Raw genomic sequence first — 15366 nt, forward strand, 5'->3', positions numbered from 1 at the left:
GAGTTCTATGATTTGGATTGTGCCAATATTTTAATTTAATTTAGAGATTATAGTTTGGCAACAGGCTCTTCCGGCCACCGAGTCCACACTGACCAATGATCATTCAGACATTAGCTCTTTCGCACACAGTAGGGATAATTAACAGAACCTAATTAACCTACAAATCTGCACATATAGGGAATGTGGGAGGAAACCGGAGCACCCGGAGAAAACCTACGTGCTCACAGGGAGAACGCAAAAGCTCTGCACAGACAACACCCGATGTCAGTATCAAACTGGGGTCTCTGGTGCTGTAAGTTAGCAACTCTACCGCTGCGCCACTCTGCTGCCCCATATTTTATTTCACTTCATCAGGGTCTTCAGAGAAAAATGTAGAAGATCATTAACTGTTCAACCCCCTGAGTAGGTGTCACTGTGCTATTACAATTAACTCAGTCGGTCGCAGTGGGATTGCTGTTTGTGGGTCAGAATACTGATGGGCCTGTCCCACTTAGGCGACTGCAGGAGACTATGCAGTCACCACATGCTCGCCACGTGTTCGCGTGTGGTTGCCGAGGAATGGTCATGAGGAGTTCCTGCATCCTGTGAACTAGTAGCAGCCTCATTATAGTTGCCGCAAAATTTTCACAGCCGTTTATCTCTGGCTTCTTAAAAGTTGGCTCCACTCCTTCTCCCCCATTCTTCTCCCCTCCCCCCCTCTCCCTGCCCTCTCTCCCCCCCCCCCCCCCACACCTCTTTTAAAGGACTTACCGTACACTGTGCTTTAGCCGTCTTAATTACTTCGCCAACCTTCCTGTTTATCACAGTGTGTGTCTGAATCACATTGGCTTTGCACCGTGAATTTTACTCAGACAGTGCTCCCCCCGCTTGCCCTGTCCCTGCCTGCATAATGGGCTGGTGAAGGAAGCGATGTGTGTGTGTGCATATGTGTGTGTTCCACTCTGACAGTCGCCGTTCCAGTTGCCGGTTTTACGGGCGACTGCCAGCAACTTGACAGTACAATATTATTGCATAGCCCACACAAATCACTTAAGAACAAAGTATCATTTTTAATAAGGAAAAGATTTGCTTGCATGTTATATTAATAACTCGGAGGGGGATTTATTTGACCAAATGTACATTGATGTGGTGGATCATCATAAGAAAGTAACTTAGCTAAAATCTGCTACAACTTTGAAGCTTCTAATTCTTCCATTAAGAATCAAGCTATTTTATTGTCACATACAGAATGTGAATCTTATTGTGCTTGCTGCGATATTACAATAAAACAAGGCAAACTATATGTAATTGTCACTTAAAAACACCCAATGAAGCTGCTTCTTTCAAAGAAGAGTAGGGTTACAAAGAAGTGTCATGCATTGGTTCATAATTTAATAACGTTTAATCCTACAGATTTTGGGCAGCTAATTACCTGATGAGGTGCACCTTTTGCTGGGCATTCTTAGAACCATAAAGCTCCTTGAGCAAGTTCTAGCCTTGGACAGGGAACCCTGTTCAAGTGCCCTCCATTATTTATTTAGTAAATCTAGACCAGGGGAGGGGAACCTGCGGCCTTCTAGGCCATTAAGTGCGGCCTTTTGAATGAATCCAAATTTTGTAGAACAAATCCTTTTATTTTTATTTAAGAGTGAACTGCAGATGCAGGGAAATCGATAGTAGACAAAAATGCTGGAGAAACTCAGCGGGTGAGGGAGCATCTATGGAGTGAAGGAAATAGGCGACGTTTCGGATCGAGACCCTACTTCAGCTCTGCTACCTATTTGCTTCGCTTCATAGATGCTGCCTCACCCGCTGAGTTTCTCCAGCATTTTTGTCTACCTTTTATTTTTATTAATATGTTTTTGTTCGTCTTTTATTATTTTTATTTTAATCTTAAAATGAATGTATTTAAAATACCAAGAGTAAAAGTGCTTCCTGTAGATTCCATCACTAGTGGGATCAGTACCTGTGATGGAGCAGGCAAAGTCCACCACTTTCTGCAACCTCCTTCATTCTTGGACATTCAATGAAATAATCCTCCCCGACTGACGACCACAAAAAAACATAAATAAGTCATGAGGGCTATTTTTACAAAATAATGTACATTTTGAAGTATATCTAATTGAAGTTTCTTGGATGCGGCCTTATTAGATTACAGCTAACTTAATGCGGCATTCCAACATGAAAAGGTTCCCCACCGCTGCTCTAGACACTACTGAATACACCCCACACTGAGCCCATCAGTCTCATTCCACCTCAGTTGAGGCACCTCATCTGGCCTGGAACCTGTGGCTGAGGTCCCAATCTGGTTCTCTCTGAGCAGTTGTCTCCCACCCTTTCCCTCAACTCCAGTCTCGGACCTTTGCTTAAAGCTCCACAATGTGTAATGGATGGAGGAGTGCACTGAGACCTATTCAGTGTTGCCTCATGCAGTGGGTTGTGGGCATTACTGAAGTTAACAAACCACAACAGTCACTAGTGTACCGCACATTGAACTTTAGGCAAACTTCTCCCTGCCCCAATGAATTTTAAAACCACACCATTTTACAGAGAGAGAAAGGGACAGAGAGAGAAAACAACACACATAAACTTTTCACAACTAACAAAAACATACATAAATAAACTTTTGATAAACTGACAAAAATAAACATAAACATACTTAAAATTTTTAAATACATATAACATCCCTAAATGATGGGTAAAAATTACTAAAAACGTGGGTGAATGAGGGACTGTACCTGTACTCCAGGAAGCCCGTGCTTGACCGCCGGAGACCTTAATGACCGTCCTATACCCGTTTAAATCTTTCCCATCCACCAATACATCCAAAGTTCAAATGGTAATTGTACCCGCATGAGACAGTTTTAATAAATTCTCCCGTGAATTTTATTCAAAGGAATGCGTCAGTAATACTTGAAGGTCAAAACACAATAATATTTACTGAGGAATGCATATCGATGTATTGGTGACACATCGTATAACAGATGACATCACGAGATTTCACTAACACAAAAATAACTCAATAATTCAAAAATGTATTTACACATGAGTAACCTATTTATCACTATTTCTCTCGGAGCCCCTAGTGACCTCTCGCGGAACCCTAGTGTTCCGGAGAACCCCGGTTGAGAAACGCTGGTTAAGAGAGTCAAGAGTGCTTAATTGCCACATGTACCAGTAACAATGAAATGCTTAATTGCATCTTTACAAGCCCATAATTCAACACAAGAAGTAAATGTATAATAATCAATAATACAATAAATATCAACAATACTAGGTAACCAAACCATAATTGTGCAAACCAGTACTCTAAAGTTCAGTCAGAAGAAGGATCTCAACCCAAAATGTCACCGATCACCACCGATAGGTGCCTGAGTTGGTGCCTGAGATGGTGCCTGAGTTAATCCAGCAATTTGTGTCTTTTTTTTGTAAATCAACATCTGCAGTTCCTTGTGTGTCCAAGGTAGATTGTTGTTCAGGTAGGTCTGTGTTTAGGATTGTGTAGGGTGGTTTAGAGGACTAATGGTTGATAGGAAGTAGCTGTTCTTGAATCAGGAGGTCACAGCTCTTAACCTGCATCAGGATGGTAGCAGCAAGATGAGAGCATGGCCAAGCTGTTGTGGGTCTTTGATGATATTAGTTGCCTTCATAAGGTAGAACTTCCTGTAGATTCCATCACTAGTGGGATAAGTACCTGTGATGGAGCAGGCAAAGTTCACCACTTTCTGCAACCTCCTTCATTCTTGGACATTCAAGTTACCAAAACAAGCCTTGATGCAACCAGTCAGTATGCTCTCTGTCATACACATGTAGAAAATCATTGAGTATTTCTGACATGCCGATTTTCAACAACTTTCTGAAGAGGTAGAGGTATCAATAAGCTTTCTTTGTGATTGCATCAGTGTGCTGGGACCAGGATCATTTTTGATTGTGAGTCTTTTACATGTGAGAAAGCATCAGCTATGGTAGTACACAAGTGCACCAATCTAGACCCGATTACACACTGTAACTGGAACTGAACACAAGGAGCCGAGGACCCAATAGGGACACATGCTTTACTCTAGTGAGAAACATCTCAACATCTCCCATGTTCTGTGTCATGATTTCACCAAAAGCATTAACTGGGCTAATTATTAATGGAAATCTAATTCATTTATGTCAATTGAATGTTTTAAAAGGTTAAACTGTGCACTCCTTGCACTGTAAATCACACAAAAATGTAAAATGCAAATACTGTCCTTCAATGTAATGAAACAACTCAGAAATTCATGAATATACCATTGTCCCTTCAGTGCTATTTATATTAAAATCAATTGGTTCCCAGGCAAGGTGCGATTGCGACCATTTTCAGACTAAAAAACACATTGCTTCAGAAATTTGCCCAGGTTGTTCAGGTGGCAGAACGTGGTTGAATCAGTAACGGAATCATGTACCAGATATGCAGAGAATTATGTCGTTCATTGTGAGGGACTCCTTAAGATGCTTATTCAGGAAAGTAATTCCTGAGCAAGTCGTAGCCTTGGACAGGGAACCCTGGTCAAGTGCCCTCTATTATTTATTTAGCAAATCCATCCTCCAGACACTTGTGAGCCCATCAGTCTCATTCCACCTCAGTTGAGTCCCTCATCTGACCTGGAACCTGTGGCTGAGGTCCCAATCTGGTTCTCTCTGAGCAGTTGTCTCCCACCCTTTCTCTCAACTCCAGTCCCGGACCTTTGCTTGAAGCTCCACAATGTGTAATGGATGGAGGACTTTAGGCAAACTTCTCCCAGGCCCCAATTAATTTGTAAACCACACCATTTTAACAAAAAACTGTGGGGAAGAGATATCAATCACAAAGTTGCACTGGGAAGATTAAGGAACATTGTTCATTAGGTTCCATGCCCACCCCTTTTGTTTTCTATCATCATCCATTTTACTTTTAATCTCCTCTTTCCTCAGCCTTCTCACAGCTTTATGTGAGGGTTATTGGTTGGATTACTGTGCAGGAAAAGTTAATAGAAATCCAGATACATTGCTAACATAAATTGGGCCACGTGGGGCAGTTGTAGAAGTGAATTGGGAAGATACGACCAGTTAGTACAAGTTAACAAACTAGGAACCAACATAGATAATGGGTAAACAATATTCAAAATGAGATAGAAATTCAAGGAGCAAAATTGAAATACTAAAATATGTTATCCAAAACAAATGTAGAATTGCGATTTGATTTTCCGTCTCCTACCTGAGGTGCACTTTCAAACGGAAACTAAGCCTGCATTGTATTAATGTTCCAAGCATCTTTTGCAACAGGTTATATTGAGGTGAGTTGATTCTTAAAGTAGGTCTCACTGCTTTGAGACAGATCTGATTCAGATATGACTTGAGATATTATGTCTCAAAACAAAATATTAATTTAGTTTCAGTCTACTCATTCTTCACAACGATTTTGTGCACTTCACGGGGTTGGGTGAGTTTGCTGATTTTGCGGGTAATGTATTTGTTGTTGTCATGAGTCTCCTTCTCATACTCATCATTGACTGATGGTGCGTTACAGTAACCAACTGTGTGATGGAGTGAGACAATTCAAGGTGTTGATGATAGATGCAGGTTGGAAAATTTGGAATTCAGTCCTGTGGCCTTATCTCCAACCAACATTCCATTCAAATGTTTCTTCCCTACTCAGTATGCAATTTGCAAACAACACACAACTCACCAGAACTTCTTAACTGATCTCCCTCCCCGCAATAGCCCTTTTTGCATTATCATGCCTTCGTCAAAATATAAACTTTTCTACCGTCACTTTTTTTTTAAGTCCAGCTATATTAGTCAAGAATTAAACTAGGATATCCATAGTATTGCCAAGGGTTTCAGCATTTTCAGTTAATTTAAACCGATTCAGTGTTTATGCTGTAAGCAAGAAATAAGTCATATTGATCTTTTATTTAAAGTAAAATACTGTTTGCTTTAACAACGTGCATGCACCTTGGGCAAAAGCCAATTCTAATTGATCATTTTAAAAATAAATTTTGATTGACCTCAAATAAATCAGTTCAAAATTAACTCATTGTAAAGAGTGCATTGAATTTCAAAATCAAAATTGTTTTTTAAAAAGAGAAGTGAAATTCATTGTTTGTAATAATACTTGTGCAGTGATTGTTTTACATCCCCTCTCTAACATAGATTGTTTGGTTGCAGCAAAGGTTTTGCCCCATTAGGTTTTACTGGAAAAATTGTAGGAAGCCTTGTAATAATATCACTAATGATATTTTTGAAGCTTCTGGTCATGAATTTTAAATAGCTTTATTCCAATCATTTCTCAAATTCTGGATAGGTTTAAGACTCCTTCCTTGGAACCCATTTTGATTCTCTGATTGACAGGAGGTTTCTTTATGTTTGTCATTAATGCCAAATCAATAACACTGAGCCATGGGAGTACTTGCTAGTTCATTATTTCTTTTGCAATAGGCTACTTGACTAACAGGTTAGATTTGTACTTTGAGATTGTGTCACAGTTGACGCCACATAGATAGATATTATGCCACTGCTAAGAATATTGGATGTTACCATAGACAGACTTGGGTAGCCAAGATTATAGGTGCGGCAAGGTGACACAGCGGTAGAGTTGCTGCATTACAGTGCTTCCAGCGCCGGTGATCCGGGTTCGATCTGGGTGCTGTCTGTACAGAGTTTGTACGTTCTCTCCGTGGCCTGTGTGGGTTTTCTCTGAGATTCAGTTTCCTCCCACACTCCAAAGACTTACAGATATGTAGGATAATTGGCTTGGTGCATGTGTAATTTGTCGCTAGTATGTGTAGGATAGTGTTAATATGTGGGGATTGCTGGTCGGCGCAGATTCGGTGGGCCAAACCGCCTGTTTCCTTGCGGTATCTCTAAACTAGACTAAATTATAGAACAGGAGAATTCTCACATCTACTTGTGTCATCGGTGGTCTCAGACTCAGGTTTCGACCTGAAACATTGTCCATCCAATTGCTTCCACACATGCTGCCTGACCCGCTGAGTTCCTCCAGCAGTTTGTTTTTTGCACCGGTAATATCTACCTGGTTTGAGCTGCATTGGATGAGCATGAACGTATCAAGAGTGCTTCATTTACTCCCAACTGTTGGCTTGCTCGTATTTGCGTGGGAACGCCAGCACATAACATCACCATGTTTATTTGCATAGCCGCAAGCATCTGGGAACAAATTAAGCATAATTGGTGAAAGTGAGCTTAACCTTTTGTGCGTTTCCAAAATAATGGTGCAAATGGATGGCGCTCAACATTGATGTCAAAACATTTCTCATAATGATATAATGGGCACTGTGATATGGATTATTTTCCCTTTAAATTTTTCTGGATGTCTTGTACCACCTCAAAAGTAAGCCTAGCAAGCAACAGTTGTCAAGATGTCAACCTGGCTGAGTACTTAAGGAAAAAATCTCACGGACAGCATACTTGAATAGAAAGAGAAAATTTTAATTACCATTTTATATATTAACATATAAATTGAAATCTTTTATATATTGAAATATTTATCTGAGGGAATAACATGTATAAAAATAGTTTCTCAAGGTCAAATAGTTTGCTAGGAAATAATTATGGCTTAGTACACCATTAAAAATTGACTTTGATCTCATACAACAAAGGCAAGATTTTCACACTATTTTACAGCGGCTCAAATTTAGATTATTTCCAAGTGGTTCCCTTTGGAGGATGCTGTAGAAAGAGCTACTTGCGGAAAACATTGATTCATTGACAATAACTTCAGGTTTACTATATTAAACTGGTCACGTACAGTCATTCCAAAGTTCGATGGAGCGAGTTATTCAGCATGGAAACAGGCATTCGGCATAGAGGTCCATGTCGATCACCAAACACCCATTAACAATAACCCAATAATAACCCTAATTTATTTCCCCTATATTTCCATTGCGGGAAAGATGAAACATTTCCGTTGGTACCAGGAGGGAGCTGGAGATGCCAGACATGAGGACTAACGGCCGGTAAGAGGGTGTACCGGGGTTATGTCTCCAGTGCCTTCAAGGTTGGCTGCAGGAGGCTCCCCTAAGATGCAAAGATGGCCGGACAAGGAGAGATACGTCGGTTCGGGGGAACTGCTCCAGTACATTCGAACGTGTGGGCCGCCCGGACTTTGAATAATGGTGGCAAAAATGGCGGCGCCTGCATGCGTAATATATGCAGGAAGAGTTGCTTATGTGACAAATAAAGCAGCATTTACTCAAGGTTCTATCACCTATTGACACATAAAATCTACAATTGCCAATTAAATGACCATCTTACATGACAGAGGGAAGTAGGAGGAAATTGGAGCACCCAAAGAAAACCCACACAACCACAAGCAAAATGAGGAAACTCTGCACAGTAGTACTGGAGGTCAATAGTGATCCTGGACCGCTGGAGCTATATGGAAGCAGCACTACTAGAAGCAGTACCGTGCCACTTATGTTGCCAGTATGAAGTAAGCACCAATGTCTGTCCACCACCATTCTTACTGCAATATCTGGGTTAACATCTTCAGAAGAATGCTGTATGGCTGGATTTATCCAAAGATATAAAGCAAATCTTCATCCTGTTGAGATTTATTTTATCACTCACAAGCTTCTCTGGAGTTTCTTTGAGACTTACACATTTAACTGGAGCTGCAGTGGACTCACTCCAGAGCATCTGTAATGCAGAGAGCACCATTGCACTGTGAGAGTTTAATTGAGGTGGTCACACCTAAATTGCAGGCGGCAAGTAGTTGGACCACCAAGAAAAGCAGAGAGAGTGGCAGAGAGTTCAGGATTCCCCGATGGTCATTACGCCCAATAATACCATTTTGGATACGGTTGGGAGCATGATCTTTCAGAGGAGAGCAGCAGCAGCAGTCATATCTGTGACACCGCAGTTGCCTCACAATCCATTCACCCACCCATACCTTTGCTCAACTCCTCCCCACCCGTGGAGAAGCTGCTATACCCATGTTGAACTCGTCAACCAAAGCATTGCTGCCAGAGACCTGGGTTCAATCCTGACTACGGGTGCTGTCTGTACAGGGTTTGTATGTTCTCCGCGTGATCTGCATGGGTTTTTTTCCGGGAGCTCCAGTTTCCTCCCACTCTCCAAAGATGTACAGTTTGTAAGTTAATTGGCTTGGAAAAATTGCAAATTGTCGCTAGTGTATGAAGGATGGTGTTAGTGCGTGGGGAATCGCTGGTCGGCACGGTCTTGATGGGCAGAAGGGCCTGTTTCCATGGTGTATCTCTAAACTAAACTAAACTAAACCACTTCAGAACATATAAACCCACAATGGAAGCACGACATCCTCAATCCCTCGGGCCTGTTTAAAAAAAAAAAGATTAATATTCAGGTTGCATTCTTATTAGTGACTATATTCATTTGACTTTTACTAATCTCACATTTCAAAGAAAATGTTTCTTTTGTAATTGGTTAGAATTCAAATTAATCATCAATAACTCATCTTCCTCAATAAAAAAAAAGCTTTAATGGCATTAATAATAATTAGACATTCTGAATTAGATCTAAAGAGAGCACTTTATTACCAAATATCACGTGTTGGAATTGCAGGCACATCTCTCCACACCATACAGCACAAAAACCTGCAGGTTTGGAAGTGCTGTCATTAATATGTGATTAAAACAAAGTCATCAGTCAAAGTGACATTCTGAGGAATATTTGTGCTATGAATCTTGTGCAACTCCACCACCAAACAAGGTATAAGAAAGAACTGCAGATGCTGGAAAAATCAAAGGTAGATAAAAATGCTGGAGAAACTCAGCAGGTGAGGCAGCATCTATGGAGCGAAGGAATTGGTGATGTTTCAGGTCGAGACCCTTCAGTCTGAAGAAGGGTCTCGACCCGAAATGTCACCTATTCCTTCGCTCCATAGATGCTGCCTCACCCACTGAGTTTCTCCAGCATTTTTGTCTACCAAATAAGGTATGTTCTCAAGTTTGATAAATTCCCTCCATGTGAGCCGGTTAATGTGTCAAGGTAGTGCTGAGATTGTTACTGGGTAATTACCAGGCTTGGTCAAGTGATCCAAGTATAAGATGTGGCAGCTGCGGAATTTATTTTAAATTAAAAACATGTTACCAAATATGATAACCATGAAGCTGCCAAATTGTTACAAAACCTGTCTGATTCATTGATGTCTCAAGGGAAGAAATTGATCCACCCTCACCTGGTTCATCCTGTGTAACTCATGACCCACAGCAACGTGGTTGACCCTTAACTGCCCCCTTCGAACCATTCAGTTCAGCCAGTGATTAACAATGGACAATAATTGCTGCCAAGCCTGCAGAATTGATTGAATGAGTGAACCAAAAGCACTTTGTCATTTATATATAAGCCTACCTTGTGCACCAACCCTGTCCCAATAAATCCATTCTTGGCACTATGTCATTTTTTGGGTGGTAACTCTCCTTGAAATGCTGTGGGATACTTTACTGTATTAGAGGTGCCATATGAATGCAAGCTGCTCTTTCAATTTAGCTGTGAGATGTACCTGTTAGATCTTTCACCACTTTAGCCCCTTTAGTAATAATCATTTACTTCAGCAAGCATTTACAAAATCAGCAAACAAACGATGTTCCCTTTTAAATATGTTCTGGTGGATTATCGCTATCAGTTAGATTTTTACAGAACATTTATAGTCCTATATTCAAAGGAATAATTTTTAACTAAATAACTCCATAATGAAAAACTGCCACATTCATGTAACACTGAGTGTCTGACTCAAAAGTAAAAATGGTAATTGGTGATCCCTGTGTGGGGTTTGCAGGCTGAATACTTCACAATTTGACCATGGCTACATAAGATGGTATATAGTGAACGACAATGAGTCTACCAAATATATTGGTAGTGCTGCCCTATATTCCAGGTTGCTGGATACAACCCAACTTATTTTGGTGCGTCCATTCCAGCCTAGTGGTCAAAATAATGTACCAGACCATCGGGTTTATGAAGCTGAGAATAACATGCCGGGTGTCTGGGATAAGGACCCGCTCCAGGAGTTCTACGACCCCGCAACTCGGGCGGGAGAAGTCGCCGTTGCGGGAGCCCTGAAAAGCGGTCTTCCTCCAGTGGCCCACGGGCTCCCGGTGCCGCCGTCTGCCAGACCCGCAGTTGCAGCCTCCGAATCTCCGGAGGTCGGGCCGCAGCAGCAGCAGCGCTCCACCACCGCTCCACCCGCTCCAGACTCGGCCAGCTCCGCGACGGTGAGGTGAGTCATTGGCACCAGAGCCCCCGGTCTTCTCCTGTTGGAGGCCGCTCCTCGTTGCAGCCCCAACGACAACGGAGACCCGACAAAGAAAAGGTCGGGTCTCCCGTGCAGGGAGAGATTAAAAGTTGCCCACCCCCCCCCCCCCCCCCCCCCCCCCCCCCCCCCCCCCCCCCCACACACACACCCCCAACAAAAAATAACAAAAACTGCATAAAAACATGGACAAAAAATAATAAAAATATAAAAAATAATAAAAACGCAGACGGGCTGCAGAGGCCGCTGCTGACGACAGTCGCGCCGCCTACCCATGGACACATCTAAACCATATCTAAACTATTGATATCCTACCCCCATTGCCTTAGAAACACCAACTGGCCCCAAATAGAGTATTCACTGACAAGTGCTATCAGATCCTACCAGGATTATCAGAACATAGATAATGCCAGGTTAAACTAAACTCCTCTGCCTGCATGTGATCCATTTTCCCGCATTCCTTGTTTGCAGATGACACAATGCTGGGTGGCAGTGTGAACTGTGAGGAGGATGCTATGAGAATGCAGGGTGACTTGGACAGGTTGGGTGAGTGGGCAGATGCATGGCAGATTCAGTTTAATGTGGATAAATGTGAGGTTATCCACTTTGGTAGCAAAAACAGGATGGCAGATTATTATCTAAATGGTGTCAAATTGGGAAAAGGGGAAGTACAATGGGATCTGAATGTCCTTGTTCATCGGTCAATGAAAGTAAACATGCAGGTAAAGCAGGCAGAGAAGAGAGAGAATAGTATGTTGGCCTTCACAACGAGAGGAGTTGCGTATAGGAGCAAGGAGGTCCTTCTGCAGTTGAATACGCCCATAGTGAGACCACACCTGGAGTATTGTGTGCAGTTTTGGTCCCCTAATTTGAGGAAGGACATTCTTGCTATTGAGGGAGTGCAGCGTAGGTTTACAAGGTTAATTCCCGGGATGGTGAGATTTTCATATGCTGAGAGAATGGAGTGGCTGGGCTTGTATACTCTGGAGTTTAGAAGGATGAGAGGAGATCTTATTAAAACATATAAGATTATTAAGGGTTTGGACAGGCTAGAGGCAGGAAACGTTCCCGATGTTGGGAGAGTTCAAAACCAGGGGCCCCAGTTTAAGAACAATAGGCTGTGGGCCGAGCATCAAAAATGTGTCTAGAAATCAACTTTCATGACCTATGTCTCGGAACTACATGAAATTTTGCACAGATTATATAAAATATAACTGAGAAGGAAGTCATAACTCGTCAGTGCCAAAGGTTGCACAATAATTAATTAAACTAATTAGAAAATGAGATCGAAAAAGTACGCACCATCTAGTGTCCAATGCCCATAAAACAACATGGGGAGCCTATTTCCGTATTGCAGTCTCTTTAAACCATATATTATTATACCATCTATATGTTGTGACTTGTGAATATGACTGTAATCATATTATTATGTATAATTATATTATATAAAAATAATATAATGAATATAATTGTGAGTTTTTTTTTAATGAGACTGCTGCAGAGGTCCTGTTGAACCAGCCTAATTAATGGGTGAGTGCAGTTCCTGTGGGTTCCCCCGTTTACTGAATCCCACTGACTGCTAGTGTGCAAAGTGGGGGTCACGGCCATAGTGGGACTGGAGCAGTGCCAGGCTGGGGGAAGGCTAAGGCAGGAAAATGTCTAACCCTAACTCGCCCCCCTTCCAGAGCTGCCCAAGGCTGGAGCTGGATCCGCTTTGGGACCAGCTGCGGGCTCCGTACGTGTGGCCCCGCAGCGTGTCCACCTCAGCTAGCATGCCCTTCTGGATCATCGTGGTGATGATGGTGGGGAGCAGCACTGCCCTGCACACCACCCAGGCCGCCTTCAGCAACCCCATAGCGCCGGCTCCGTCAGACCGCCCGCTCGCTCGCTGCAAAACCGGCAGCCTGACAGCCCGACCAACCCCTCGCCGCACCCACCGGAGGCCCGGCCAGACGCTCACCAACCCAGCGGCCCAACGTTCACCAACCTGGCGGAGGCCCGGCCCGACATTCACCAACCCGGCGGAGGCCTGACGCTCACCAACCCAGCAGGGTCCCGGCCCAACTCTCACCACCCACCAACGGCCCGACAGCCCGACCAATCCTTCACAGCATCCATCGGCCTACCGACAAGCCCAACTGATTGACCGACCACCTGACTGACTGACCTTAACCCTAACCCTAGCTGTACATTTGTTATTTATAATTTTTATTTAACAGTTCACATTATAATTTTATAAAGATAAATCAATTGAGAAACAAAATGATCAGCAAGGTGAGCATTACCTTTATTCTTTGGAAACCTTGCCTTTGTTTTGATGTATTAAGGAGGCAGCCATGATCCCAGGGTCGCTGCCTAGCGACCATAAAACAAAGCGCGGGATTGGTCAATTTGCGTCTGACCTCAATGTCAAGCGTGCATTGATTGAGCAATTACTACTCTGAAAAATTGAGGTTTTTCTCATATTTCTTAAAAATGTGCAGGTTTTGGTCTTGACGAGTTTCAGGTATGATTTATATAATATTTTTACACAATATATTAAAAATGTAGGTAGTTCCGTGAGTTGAGGCACAAACCTGAAAAAGCTCCTCGGACCACAGCCATTTTGAACGGAGACAAGGAAACACTTTTACACACAGTAGTGAGTGTGTAATTCTCTGCCTCAGAGTGCGGTGGAGGCTGGTTCTCTGGATACTTTCAAGAGAGAGCTAGATAGGGCTCTTAAAGATTGCGGAGCCAGGGCATAAGGGGAGAAGGCAGGAACGAGGTACTGATTAGGGATTATCAGGCATGAATGGCAGTGCTGGCTTGAAGAGCCAAATGGCCTACTCTTTCACCTATTGTCTATTGTCTATTGCATATACATGTAACCATCTAAAAGCCTCTTAAATGCCACAACCATATCTGCCACCACCACTACAACTGCCAGCGTATTCTCTGTGTAAAAAATCTCACCATCTCACTAAACCTATGCTCTCAAGTCTTTGACATTTCCACCCTGGGAATAAGGGTCTGGAGAAGGGTCTGGAGCCAAAGCGTCACCCATTCCTTCTCCCCTGTCCTGCTGCGTTACTCCAGCATTTTGTGGAGTAAATCATTTCTATCTTCAAAGCATTGCTGTGCTCTCAATTACAAGAATATGAATCCAATTTTCAACTCCAGTCTGAATTCCCGGTGCCTCTTGAACAGCTGTGACCAATAGTAGCATGAATGGAAAACAATTAAAAATTAAAATCCTATGCAACACGTGAATTAATTACCTCTTTCATGGGATGTGAGGGAGCTGGAAGTCTGAGCAGCGCTTGCCAAGTCTTCTACTGCCACCGGACAGAGTGCAGGGAGGCACAGTCCAGCACATTCTCTGTTTCCGCCCCAGGTGCGATGGGAATCTGAGCTGGGAGCAAACCCAGCCTAGTGCATTGTGCTAAAAGCAGTCAAATTAATGCAATTTCCCACTCACAGATCGGATTGTTCTGCCCATCAGGATTCTTGTATTTCACCGAATTCTCAAGAGATTTACAACAAGCTTCTCTGAAGAATTCAGTGAAATGCAAGAAGGCTTCCCCTCATGTTAGCCAAAAATAGCTACAAGATAATCTGTTTCTTCTCTCACTTTAGCCAAAAATTGACTTAATTCCTTTAAATTATAACATATAATATGATTTAAGTGAAAAAGAAATCATGATAGAAAGCTGCCATCCGTCCTAGATATTCATGTTTATTATGCTATGTTTATTTGTATGGTTAAATAATGAAGCAAAGTCAATATTACTGCTTTATACAGCATCACAGCCAGTGATGCCTTAGGACATCATCACATTCAATCATTAAGGCTAATGTGATCTGTTGTGCTGTACTTAAATAGCTTTTGTGCAGAATTTCCAACTCCAATCTTCCCCTGAGTTCCCTGTTCTTCAATTATATGGTGTTTGTCTGACCAAGAAAGAAAATTCATCATCATTAATCTTTGCAACGCAGACCATTTCTCTGTACTGGCCTGAAGTATTGCATTTTACTTCGGAGTCACGTGAGTGACTTCGTGAAGAACCCCGCTTCCACGCATGCGTGTCATATCGCTACACGCATTGCAACGAGTCACACAGGGGGGAACGGCGTTCCCCAAGCGG

General features: G+C 42.5%; 1 protein-coding gene across 1 annotated transcript in view; it reads left to right on the forward strand.

Annotated features, from left to right (window-relative positions):
* The window catches only part of LOC129711039 (cadherin-20-like), a 204560-nt gene that overhangs the window by 23691 nt on the left and 165503 nt on the right, over positions 1-15366 (forward strand). The gene's annotated exons all lie outside the window — the stretch shown is intronic.

This window comes from Leucoraja erinacea, chromosome 2, assembly GCF_028641065.1.
Source record: "Leucoraja erinacea ecotype New England chromosome 2, Leri_hhj_1, whole genome shotgun sequence".
NCBI lineage: Eukaryota > Metazoa > Chordata > Chondrichthyes > Rajiformes > Rajidae > Leucoraja > Leucoraja erinaceus.